General features: G+C 46.1%; 1 protein-coding gene across 12 annotated transcripts in view; it reads right to left on the reverse strand.

The window, feature by feature from the left end:
- NDST2 (N-deacetylase and N-sulfotransferase 2) overlaps positions 1-11,551 on the reverse strand; it is a 231,546-nt gene extending 219,995 nt beyond the window's left edge. For all 12 annotated transcript variants that reach the window (XM_043519651.1, XM_043519652.1, XM_043519650.1 and 9 more), the window contains exon 1: positions 11,393-11,551. The gene's annotated coding sequence lies outside the window, so the exon portion shown is untranslated. The remainder of the gene's footprint in view (positions 1-11,392) is intronic.
- Between the last annotated feature and the right edge of the window lie 453 nt (positions 11,552-12,004).

A 12,004-nucleotide genomic window follows, 5' to 3' on the forward strand; every position in this document is an offset into this window, starting at 1 on the left:
GGTTTAGACCCCACCGCATCAGAAGGAAAACCTGACTGTTTGGTATTTTAACAAAACAGTCAAGAAACGTTCTTATTCTGATTGCCATCCCAAACACCATAGCAGGATGGCAACTGGTTTGCACCCAATCTCTGATATTGGACCCAAGCACTTTTAAGGTCACTTTTCAGAAGATGGCAGCTGCTAGCACAAAGCTCAGAAATGTCAATATTAATAAAAGTTACCTTCCAATTTAAAAATGTTACAGCCGTGGGAAATTTCAGACTGCTGTGCTGTAGAATATGGGCAAAGCTCTCCTTTAAGACAAGGTTTTGCAATAAATGAGCAACTAGATACCAATTATTAACTGTACTGTGGTGAGGTCTGGGTGAGGTTCTGGGGAACATTGTGCTATGCACTCTCTCAGAGTCCCCCGCTTAGCAGGAGCTAGAAGATTTCAGACATTGGTTGATTCCTCTCTACAGCAAAATTATTAACAACTTGTTGGGAACCCTCCCCCTAACTTCCACCCCACAAATGAAGCTTAACACGTCTGTGAGGGGCCAGGAGGAGCTAGCTTTTCCTTGAATTAGTAAAGGATGATACACTTCACCGGAGTTAGATGCCAAGGTAACCTTATGACAGCCTGGTTTACAGAAGAGGTTGGGGCCTCTAATGATTGCACTTATTGCTGTAATCTTGAGCCAAATGCCTGAGGGTAACTGCTATTTCAAACCCTCCAAAGTCTGTGAAAACAGACAACCCATTGTTTAAAGATTTTAACTAAAAAAACAAAGCTGTGAAGCCTCAGGCAAAGAGAATAATGAAACACTGGCTAAGAGAGGAGAGTCCTTTGCATCACTTAGTCGCCTGCAGATTGCTGTGCTCTGCACACACTGATTCTGTACAAGGAGAAGCAATAGAATTTCTGTGCCATGAAGATGCATAGGCTAGCTCAGCGGACAAGAGAAAGGAGATTCCTTTGCTCCACCTCAAGGAAACCTGCTCCTAGATGTGCTACAAGCCAAGATTTTCAAGTGACTTAGCCCACATCTTGAAAACTACATGATATTTTTCTACCAGTATAACAGCAAGGCAAATATAGCTAGGAGCTGCCCCAATGCAGCAAGTTAAAGAATGCAGAGCCAGCCCTTCTTCCTTCCCAGGAGAAAGATGTCATGCCTGAGCAACCCCAACAGCAGAACAACCACTATAAAAATGTCAAGTATCAGGGGGTAGATGGGTTAGTCTGTATCTACAAAAACAACAAAGAGTCTGGTGGCACCTTAATGAACAGCTCAGATTATGAACAGGAGGCTGCCAGGCAACTCTCCAACACCACATTCTACAGGCCACTATCCTCTGATCCCACTTAGGAGTACCAAAACAAACTACACCATCTGCTCAAGAAACTCCCTGCTACAACACAGGAACAAATCTTCATGGACACCCCCCCAGAGCCCCGACCAGGGGTATTCTATCTGCTACCCACGATCCATAAACCTGGAAACCCTGGACACCCCATCATCTCAGACATCGGCACTCTTACAGCAGGATTATCTGGCTATTTGGACTCTCTCCTCAGACCCTATGCTACCAGCACTCCTAGCTATCTTTGAGAGACAACCGACTTCCTGAGGAAACTACAATGCATTGGTGATCTTCCTGAAAACACCGTGGATGTAGAAGCTCTTTACACCAATATTCCACATGAGGATAGACTACAAGCTGTCAAGAACAGTATCCCTGATGAGGCCACAGCACATCTGGTGGCTGAGCTTTGTGACTTTGTCCTCACCCACAAGCATTTCAGATTTGGGGACGACTTGTATCTTCACGTCAGTAGCACTGCTATGGGTACCTGCATGGCCCTACAGTATGCCAACATTTTTATGGCTGATTTAGAACAATGCCTCCTCAGCTCTCGTCCCCTAGAGAGATCTGCATTAGTGTGGAGAGCTCTGTAGATACCTCTACTCAGTGTGCAGCAGTGGTAAAAAACAACCTGCCATACAAACCCATGTTGGAATGTATAAAGACAACTATTGAAAATGTCATGCCATTACATAACTCAATAGATTATATTGTGTACTACAACCTATTACATTAGTGCAAATGAGGGACCTTCAAAAGTTCATGCCCACAGCATCCACACAGGGAAGTTACAGTGCAACACTTTGGCACACACTGCTATTCATGCCCCTCAAACTGCAGGGCAGTATAGACATGCCCTTTGTAACAGAAGCAGTATGTTAGCCATCAGCCAAAGGGGCCATTTACTCCATCTCAATTCAGCAGTACAGAGACGTGATAAAGACATCTTGACAGAAGAACAGAATAATTATACAATAGTTGTAATAGATGGAAGAGAATTAAAGTAACAAGCCCAAGAAAGGTCACACTTAATAGCAACTGTAATTAGAACAATATTTAAACACAACCTTGATTTAAAATCTTAAACCCAGCACACAGAAACCAATAAAACTGCTTCAAGAAATCAAATAGGATTGGGGGGGATGTGGAAATTTGCTTTTAAAAGTAATGGTTGGGGATGGGAGGGGGAGGCAAAATCAATATTTTGCATGAACCATGACAAGTTTTACTGTGGGAAGCTCTGAGCTTATATGGCCTCAGGCCAAGGCCTCATCATTCCAAGTACTGTGGAATGATACCAAGCAGGGCTTTGGAGCGGAGCCCGGAGCTGGAGCGCGGAGCAGCTCCGGAGCAGTGGAGCTGCAGGTTTTTGCCTGGAGCTGGAGCAGAGCCAGAGCATAGCTCCAAAGCCCTGATACCAAGAACAAACTACTTATAAAAAGAAAAGGAGTACTTGTGGCACCTTAGAGACTAACAAATTTATTTGAGCATAAGCTTTCGTGAGCTACAGCTCACTTCATCGGATGCATTTACACATCCTAATGGCACATGCTTTCATCATCTCCTGGAGTCAGGATAGTATTTATTCTGGGAATATTGGTTTAAGATTGGATCTCTCATGAGGGCGGTGGGGAATTACACAGGAAAAAGACGGGAAGAGCACAGGTTGAGAGAGACTGCAGACAGTTCTCCTGGAGGGAATTCTGAGCCACTGTGCAGATGCAGAATTCATGTCCCCCCCCATAGATTTTTTTTCTCCACAGAAAATGCTGTCGGAGAGGCACTGCAGTTATATGTTTCGCCCACTATGGGCTGCTGTGGCACCAAAACAAAAGGCTCACCAGCCATAGCAGCCAATAGGGAGGAGGAGAGGCTGCATTCCTCACAGCACGCTGCCCGCAGGGTCAGGTAAGGAGGCACGTGATATGACAGAGCAGGGCACATGGGGCTGCTGGGAGGGTCACATAAACTAGGGTTCAGAAGGGCTAGTAGCAGGGGAGGGACAGACTGAGCCAGGGGCTGAGTGGGAGTCGGGGTGCAGGGCCACATGGTGATGGGTGAGTGGGGGTACAGGGACACAGGATGAGTGCAGAGGGTGGCTGGGTGGGGGTGCAGGGACACACAGGGATGGGGCAAATGTGCCTGACTGAATGGGAAAGGCTAGGGGTCAGCCAGCATCTGCATGGGGGAGGCTCCCCAACTCCCTAACAATCCCGCCACTCCAGGGTGGATTTGATTTATATCAATGTAAATCACAATTTAGATCACAATGATTTAAATCACGAGTCAGGAAGACTTGATTTAATCATGGATTTCTACATAAAAGTGTGTTCTGGAATATGCTGCTCAAACAGTTTCACTTGTGTTTCTACTGCCTGTCCCTCCCTTCTCACATTTATCTCCAGACTTCTTCTCCATGTCCAGATCTATTCCACCCCCACCAATCTTCTATTCATTGATCTTTCTGAAACTTTGCACTTTTAGAGAGAGGTAAGAGATTGACTCTGTGTACACAAATTTGCAGAGGGTCAATAGGGTTGAGGTCTGTTATTTCTCACCAATATATATTATTTATTTATTTTAAAACATTTTTGCTGTTAACAAGCATGTTATCTCTGGACACACAAATCCACAGTTTGAGACCTGCAACACTAAGCATCTCTGATGGTATCTTCTAGACTGAGTACTGAGTCCCATTGGGTAGATAGAAACATTAACCTAAATAATCTATACAGAAGCCCCTGGAACCCCATAAGATTGGGTCCCTAATCCATGAACTATTGGAACTCGTGTACAAAACTTTTCTTAAACATTACATGAATATATTGTCTCATACTATAGAATTAGAATTTATAATCCCTATTCCGTGATGAGATGTCTCTGAGCTACAATGTACCTTAAAACTATCTTTAGATAGGTTTTTTCCTCAAAAGCATTTTATCAAAATGCCTCTCCCTCAGCTCCTCCTGACTCCCCCAAGCCTCTGCACTACTTCTGAGGGGTGTGGGAAATATGGTTCTGTATTGTAGTTTAAATGAATAAGTCCTCAAAGTTCTGTATTAATAAGGAATCTATTTGTCAAAAAACATTTCCTGAATTATTTTTTGTTTTCTGCATTGTTACAGACATACTTGCTGAGAGGTATTTTGAAATAAATTACCAAAATAATTGAAACTGATGTGATTACACTGTGTTATTTTGACAAATAAAATATTTAGAATTTTAAAATATTGTGCGCAGAATTTTTAATTTTTTTGGCACAGAATTACATCAGGAGTAAGATGATAGGAATCCGAAGACAGCAGCAGGACCTATGTTTCCGAAGAAGGCAAGTGTGGCTTAGCCTAAAGAAAAGGACACACAGCATGAGTTAAAAGTACCACTCATTGAATCCAAGAGATCCAGTTCAAAACTAAGAAAAATAAGATGAGAAGGACTCAAAGGACTGTGATGGCAGTTAATTTCTCATCTTCCAAGGACCTTCATATGAGAGGTCTCTGCAAGGAGAAACACTACCTGTCCTACTTCTTGAAGAAATTACAGGACACTATAGACTCCATTGCTAACAATACATTGATGAAATTCAGCTCTGAATATCTGCCATAGATTCAGACAATCCTGCAACAAAGATGGCAAAATACTTGAAAGAGATTAGCACCTAGATGAACACTAGCTGAACAGAAAACAAATGTTACCTTGACTGGGGAGATGATAGTGAGAAGGGGGCAAAACTTTGAGGAGCTAGCCAAGACAATGAGCTCTCCTCCACTGAAGGCATCCACCCTCCATTAAGATAGTAAGTAAGGAGTCTCAAGTCTTATCGGATTCATCACTAATCCTGAAGACTCAGGTATCAAGAGAGGTGAAAAACACCTTCTTGCATCTCCAATTCACCAGAAAACTATGCTCATCCCTCTCAAGTGATGATCTAGACACGAGTCATTATATTCATCCCCTCCAAGCTTGGACTATTGTAACTCTCTGGGACTAAAAGCTGGAGGCAACACGAACTCCATCTTGTGTAGAACAGAACAGTCTGCCCCCTTGGCAGGAAAAATTGCCAAGGACACATCACTTGGGCACTCTGTTTGCTTCAAGTGCCAACTGAAAGCCCCTATCTTAAACTTTAAGGCCTTAAATCAGAAGCGGTCCAGCTAATTCACAGACAGACTATTCTTGACATACTCTGACAGTTGCTTTCCTCTGGGACAGTGTCAGAGCAGTAAGATGGGAGAGAAAGAGAGAACAAGGAGATCAATCTGTAACTGACTGTGAACAATCAACTGAGATAACCCACTACCTTGGGAGTCTGAGCAGAAGGGTAGAATGGGGGGGTGGGGGGGTTGAGCAATGAGATGGAACGTAGGGGGAAAAGCAGGGAAGAGTGGAGCTGAAAAGAAGGGGGCCAGTTGTACAGTGCAGGGTGTTGGGGGACTTTAGTTCTGTCCTCATCCCCCCATATCCATGTCCCTCCATATCTGTCTCCCCCTTCAAAATTTGTCCCCACTGACTCCTTGCTAGTTGCTGTGCTGTTCCTGCATCCTTTCCCCAACTCCCTTAACCTGCAGGCCCCATTCTGACACCCATCCCTCTGTGGAGAACTGGGCTATGCTGGATAGGCAGAAAGAGAGGAGATGAGGTTATGGAGGAGCAGCCAGCGTATTCTGTGGCTAAGATGATCGCTGTCAAGGAGCCAGAGGCAGTGGAGGTGGACAGATGGACTGTGGTACATGGGGATGCTGAGAAATTATTTTTAAGAAACAAAGAAATTAAATGCCCAAAAACTTTGTTACAGGTGACTTGTACTTTACTCTACACTTCCTGGTTTTCAGAGTTTGAGTGTTGCTGAATTCAACTTCTAGAAGTGCATGAGGCACCATCCGACAACTCTGTATTAATGAGGGTTAGAGCATTTAATAATATACTGTAGGAAACAATTTTGCACTGGGCACCACCAGATGAACAAGTGATAGTCATCACTATCTTCTATGACTTTCCAGGGGAATATGAAAGTTTGCATCAAATTAAGGTTAGTTTTAATGTTTAACTCCAGCATTTATATTTAATGAGAATTAAATTCACCCCATGGGGAAGCAGTTTGCAAGCATTTAGGCTAAGTTAAGACAATTAACATTTCACCCTGAGAGCAGCTAGAAATACTGTCAATACTAAATGTACTACAATCCCAGCAGGAGCAACATATTTAGTTATATACAGCTACACACTCTGCAGAGACAGATATTCCTAAGGATCTTCCCAGGGTCATTAGTATGGTTGCAGGTTCTGAGTGAAGCTGCTCTGTCTTGTTTATTTTGGGTTATTCATTCCATTCAGCCTACACAAAAGCAGGTTGAGTCCATACAGAAATAGACTGCAACCGCATCTCTTCTTGTTTGGAGAGCTTTTGTGACAGCTTTAAAAACAAACAAGAAAACAAGCCCTATTTCACTGCAAATATATAAATAAAATACAGATCTGGTGGTGTTTACCCCAGGCAAACCACAAATATTTACAGCGAGGAACAAATCTTCCGGGGTCCAGACTAGCCTTTACAAAGGTGAATTACCTCAAGTTAACTGGCAACCAATTAACTTAAGGTCAAACCATTAGTGGTGACAAACCCTGAGTGGTGTGGGAGGAGCTTCCAGATATAAGGGATCCATACACCTTTAACCTCTACAGATACCAGTTGCGTTCCTCAATAGCTCACATATGGAATGAGTTTGGTCACCACCATTTCCTTTCTGGATATTGGTCCATACTGAAACTATGGCACAGTTCCCAGGCAGAAAATGCCCAGAAGCCAAGCTCTGCAAACACTGCTGTGAAGACAGGATAGCTAGAGGGCAGGAATGAGGTGCACTGGCAGACCTGTGGGGGATGTTCTTACAGGTCAAGGCTGAAGTGAAGTGGTACAAGTTTGGCAAAGCCTGCAACTGCACCCTCCTGCATCATTATGTCTGACTCTAACCAAAGCAACTGCTTCCCTTATTTTCAGAAACAATAAATTAACCTTAAGTTTTAAAAGACTTCTGGGCTAGACAGGCTTTTAAAAAGTATGCACTAACATTACACATCTGATGGCTCTATGCTCTGTTCAGAGTCTAACTTAACACAAAAGAGCAACCTAGAGATATTTACATGCAAGCATAGACCTTAGAAAAACGGCTAAAAAGGGAAAAATGGAACTCAAATACCCTGGAGTTCAGCAAAGCCAACAGGCAAGCTAGGAGGAAAAGAGAACCAACAACAGGACCATTAACCCCTCCAGATGCATCAAGCCTTAGTAGCACCACAAATTGCTTGTGCTGCTGCATCATCATTGCCTCATGCACCCACAGACTCTGCTGCAGCTGCCTGTCAAGCTGGAAATCTGACATACCAGAAAGGTTGCTGACAGCCAGAGGCTGTTCTTCTATCTGTAACATACCCTGCAATAAATTACTTACAACGTGGGGAGGGAGGAGAGCAAAATAAAGCCCACCCTTATGGGTGTTAAATGAGGCCAATTAAAAGATATTTGCTACAAGTGCTGAGGGATTTTGATCTGTGCTATTATCATGGATGGAGATGCATTCTTTAAAAAAAGGAAAATGTTTGAGAGATCATGTGTAAACAACTCCGGCAATTACAATGAAATAGATTATTTTATCTGTGCAGTTCTTCTGCACCTTCCAGCCATACCATAGAAAGATGGAGACAGGCATCAAAACCTGTCAAACACTGCTCTGGAGATGTGCACGGATCCAGGATGCACACATGCCTTATTAACACTTGGATAGTTCTTTACCATTTTCAGCTAATGTAGACTAGGCCCAGGCATCTTTACCACTGCATCATCTAAACCAGAGGTGTAAACACTAACCCAGATAAGACACAGGGTCTGAAGGTTAGATGACATTGGTAAAATATGCCTTCAGAAGAGTTTATACTGTTGATAGCATCACTGCATCTGCTAGACATTACTGAAAAACATGCAAGTATTCTAGCACATATGTTCACATCTGCACTCTCTCCCCAATCTTCTGTTCTACAGGCTTCTCAAGACTATCAATACATTAAAGCAGTGACTCTCAATCTTTTCTATACTGGGAACCCCTTTTTGCAACTAAAAATGCCTCAGGACTCTTCCCTTCCCCCCCCACAACTGCAGTTTTAGGGCTTGTCTACACATGAAAATTAATTAAGGTAGGCTGTAAATTTAAAGCAGATTAGTATTCATGATTAACTCCTTGTGCGGACACTCTTGTCCCAGAATAGGAGTGCCTTATCTGACTTAGTTTAAACCAAATGGATTACAAGTGCCTTATTCCAGAATAAAAGCGTCCATACATGGAGTTAATCAGAACTAGTTATTCCGGAATAGTTCCCTTAGCAATGTGGGAAGTGCCGGGTGAACATGACCCCCTGACACCTGCCTTGAAGCACATTAACTTTTCACTTACATGACAGGAAAAGAAAATTCAACACAACCTGCAGAGATTTGCTGTTCTCCACTTTTCAGCACTTACTCTGAAGTTTATATTCACTTCTCTTTCAAATTTTTAATACTGCTATTTTGAAATCCCACATAGAAACAAAGCTGTTTTAAAAGACATGTTTGCAGCCTGCAAAAACAAAACAAAATACTGAAATGTACTGACTAATAGATGGAGGGCAGCCATGATTGGAAATTAAACAAGGATGAAAGGAGCAGGAGTGAATGTGAAGGACTATGTGAAAAGAAGAAAGTGAAGGGGGAAGAAGAAAGAGTGGATTAAAAAGATTAGGGAATTTGTGAAGGGGTGAAAAGTGAAAAAAGGAAGGTAGCCAACATACAAGAGAATCAATTAAGAGATAATTCTGAACGTACATAGCACTTTTAGTCACAAAGGATCCTAAGGCGCTTTACCAACTCAACCAGATGTACGAATATGGGAATGCATGCATCCAATGAAGTGAGCTGTAGCTCACGAAAGCTTATGCTCAAATAAATTTGTTAGTCTCTAAGGTGCCACAAGTACTCCTTCTCTTTTTGCAAATATTGAAATGCCTTCTCACACCACTGATCTTGTCTATGCTACTTCATTTTATTGTGTTGCATCGCGATCATGAAACAAGTGAGTTAGATTACACAGTGCTGAACATGACTACAGCCAACACAAACCAGACCAAAATATGTTTGTTGTCATAACATGGGGTTAATCACCATAGTCTGACACAATGCTGAACGTGACTTGTCCTAGTTTATGCTGAGCGCTCTACTCATGGGCACCATTATGCCATCTAACTCAATTATTCAGAATCATGTTCAAATACAATAAAAGTGTGTAATGTAGATAAGCCCATGGAGATGCAGCCATCTTTGGGGTGGAACATGATCTAAGCAGCACTCAACATCTTAGAGAATTAAGTGAATAAGAATCTGGTCTCCAAGTGAAACTCCAGTAAAAACCAGGGCTCTGATGGAGAATGGGATAGGACAGGAAGAGTCCAGAAGAAGTGGGTAGGACAGATATTATTACGGTTAAAGCACTGGACTGGGAGTCAGATGTGCTGCTGCTCCAGACTGCCTGACCTTGGGGAAGTCACTTAACTTCTCTGTGCCTGAATTTTTCCATCAGTAGAATGAAAACAAATCAAACCTTGGTCAAGGAAGGCATTGGGAGCTTTAAAATCCTTAGGTAAAGGGTACACGGGTCTATTCTGTTCAGTGGCTGAAGGGAGTCCAGAGGAACTTACAGGCTCCAGAATGCTCTTTGCTTCTGGATTTCCTTTCTGTGGTCTGTTTCTCCAAAGCAGGTGCATCCTAATCTCCTCTGCTGCTTCATAAGAACCAAAGGAGGCACAAAAAGAAAAGGAGGACTTGTGGCACCTTCGAGACTAATAAATTTATTTGAGCATAAGCTTTCGTGAGCTACAGCTCACTTCATCGGATGCATTCAGTGGAAAAGGAGGCACAGTACCTCCAAGTTGCCCCAGCTTCACTGGGGAAGGAAGCCACAACTCAGTATCCAACATGGAGAGGTGGATGGGGTTTGGGCACGCAGGAATGCACCCCTCTATATTCCCCCATTATCAGCCACTTGGACAATCCTGTCACCCTGTACAGATAGCTCAAAGGTGCACAGATATACAGTGATAGGCATCTTAGGGCATGTCTATAGTAGTTGCTGCAGCTGTGCTGCTGTAGCGCCATAGTTTAGCCGCGTGCTGTGTCGATGGAAGGGCTGTTGTCGATAGGTAATCCTCCCATCTGAAAGGCCAGGTTGATGGAAGATCTAGCTGCAGCTACAGCAGAGGCTTGGGGTATGTCTACACTGCTACATCGTATCCCTCAGGGGCGTGAATGAGCCGCTCCCCCCCGGGTGACATAAGTTACACTGGCCCGAGCAATGGTGTGGACAGTGCCATGTTGGCAGAAGAGCTTCTCCTGACATAGCTGCCAGGGCTCAGGGGTGGGTTCATGAAGACAATGAGAGATCTCTCTCCCGTGGGCTTAGCGGGGCTACACCAGACAGCTTACGGCAGCACGGTTGCCTAGGTGCGGCTGCGCTGCTGTAAGCTCTCTAGTGTAGCCATAGCCTGAGTCGACCCAAGGAGGTGCACGTTTTTTCACAGCCCTGAGCAAGGTAGCTAGAGCCGCGCATCTGAGATGTGGGCCCGGCTGGGGAACGCCTCTGCAGGCAGGGCCGGGGGCCGGCAAAGGGCACCAGCAGGGCTGAAATGGGGATGGGGGGTGGATTTTCCCAAGCGGAGCCCCGGGGGCCCGCCCGCCCCTGGCATGCTGTCGCCGCGGCTCCGCTGGGCGCGCTTGGCCCGGGTCACACCCGGCTGCCCAGGGTTTCTGTCCCACCCCCCGGGGCGGGGGCTGCCGAGATTCCCGGGCGCCGGGCGCCAGCCCCAGGCACGGCTGGGCCAAGCCGCCGCACCAGGCGCCCAGCGCGGGCGGCCCCGTGAGCAGCGGTGGCCGCGGGCCCGGCCGGAGCCCAGCGCGGGTGGGGCGAGCCGCGGTCTGCTCACTCGCTGCCCCGCCGCGCCGCGCCGCGCCCCGCCTCACCTCCACCTGGCGCCGGGGCCCCTCCGGCGGGTGCCCGCGCTGGCTCCCGCCTCCCCCTCACGCCGGCCCCGGGCCGCGGGCTCCCGGCCGCTGCGTCCCGCTCCGGCCGCTGGGGGAGCCGCGGCCAGCGCGCCGCTCCGTCGCCATCTTCCGCGGGGGGGAGGGGAGGCGGCCGCCAAGATCCCGCCCCCGCCAGCTGGGCCGCCGCCTCCGAGCCCGCCAGGCCCTGCGGGGGGGGACAAGCCAGACCCGCCCGGTACCCTCCTGTCGCGACAGCCCGTGGGCGGATCGACATCCCCGAGATGCCCGGGGAGGGGGGTAGCGGGCCACAGTGATACCCAGGCAAGGGGGCCGCGGGCTGGGCCATTCCCCGCCCCCCTTCCAGGCAAGGGGCTGCCCGTGGTTACCTTAGGGTAACTGCTCCAGGGGGAGTTGGGGCGCTGTACAAACACAAGAGACAAGCCCTGCTCCCCAGGGCTCTGGGATTGTCTGCACCGACACGTTACTCCAAAATAGCTACAGTCCTTTAATAATTCCCCACCCTGCAATTATTCCGGAATGGATGCTGCTTGCAACTGAGTTTAATTCTCTTCCAAAATGGCTTACCTTCAA

The sequence above is a fragment of the Dermochelys coriacea genome, chromosome 7, assembly GCF_009764565.3.
Source record: "Dermochelys coriacea isolate rDerCor1 chromosome 7, rDerCor1.pri.v4, whole genome shotgun sequence".
In the NCBI taxonomy this organism is placed as follows: Eukaryota; Metazoa; Chordata; order Testudines; family Dermochelyidae; genus Dermochelys; species Dermochelys coriacea.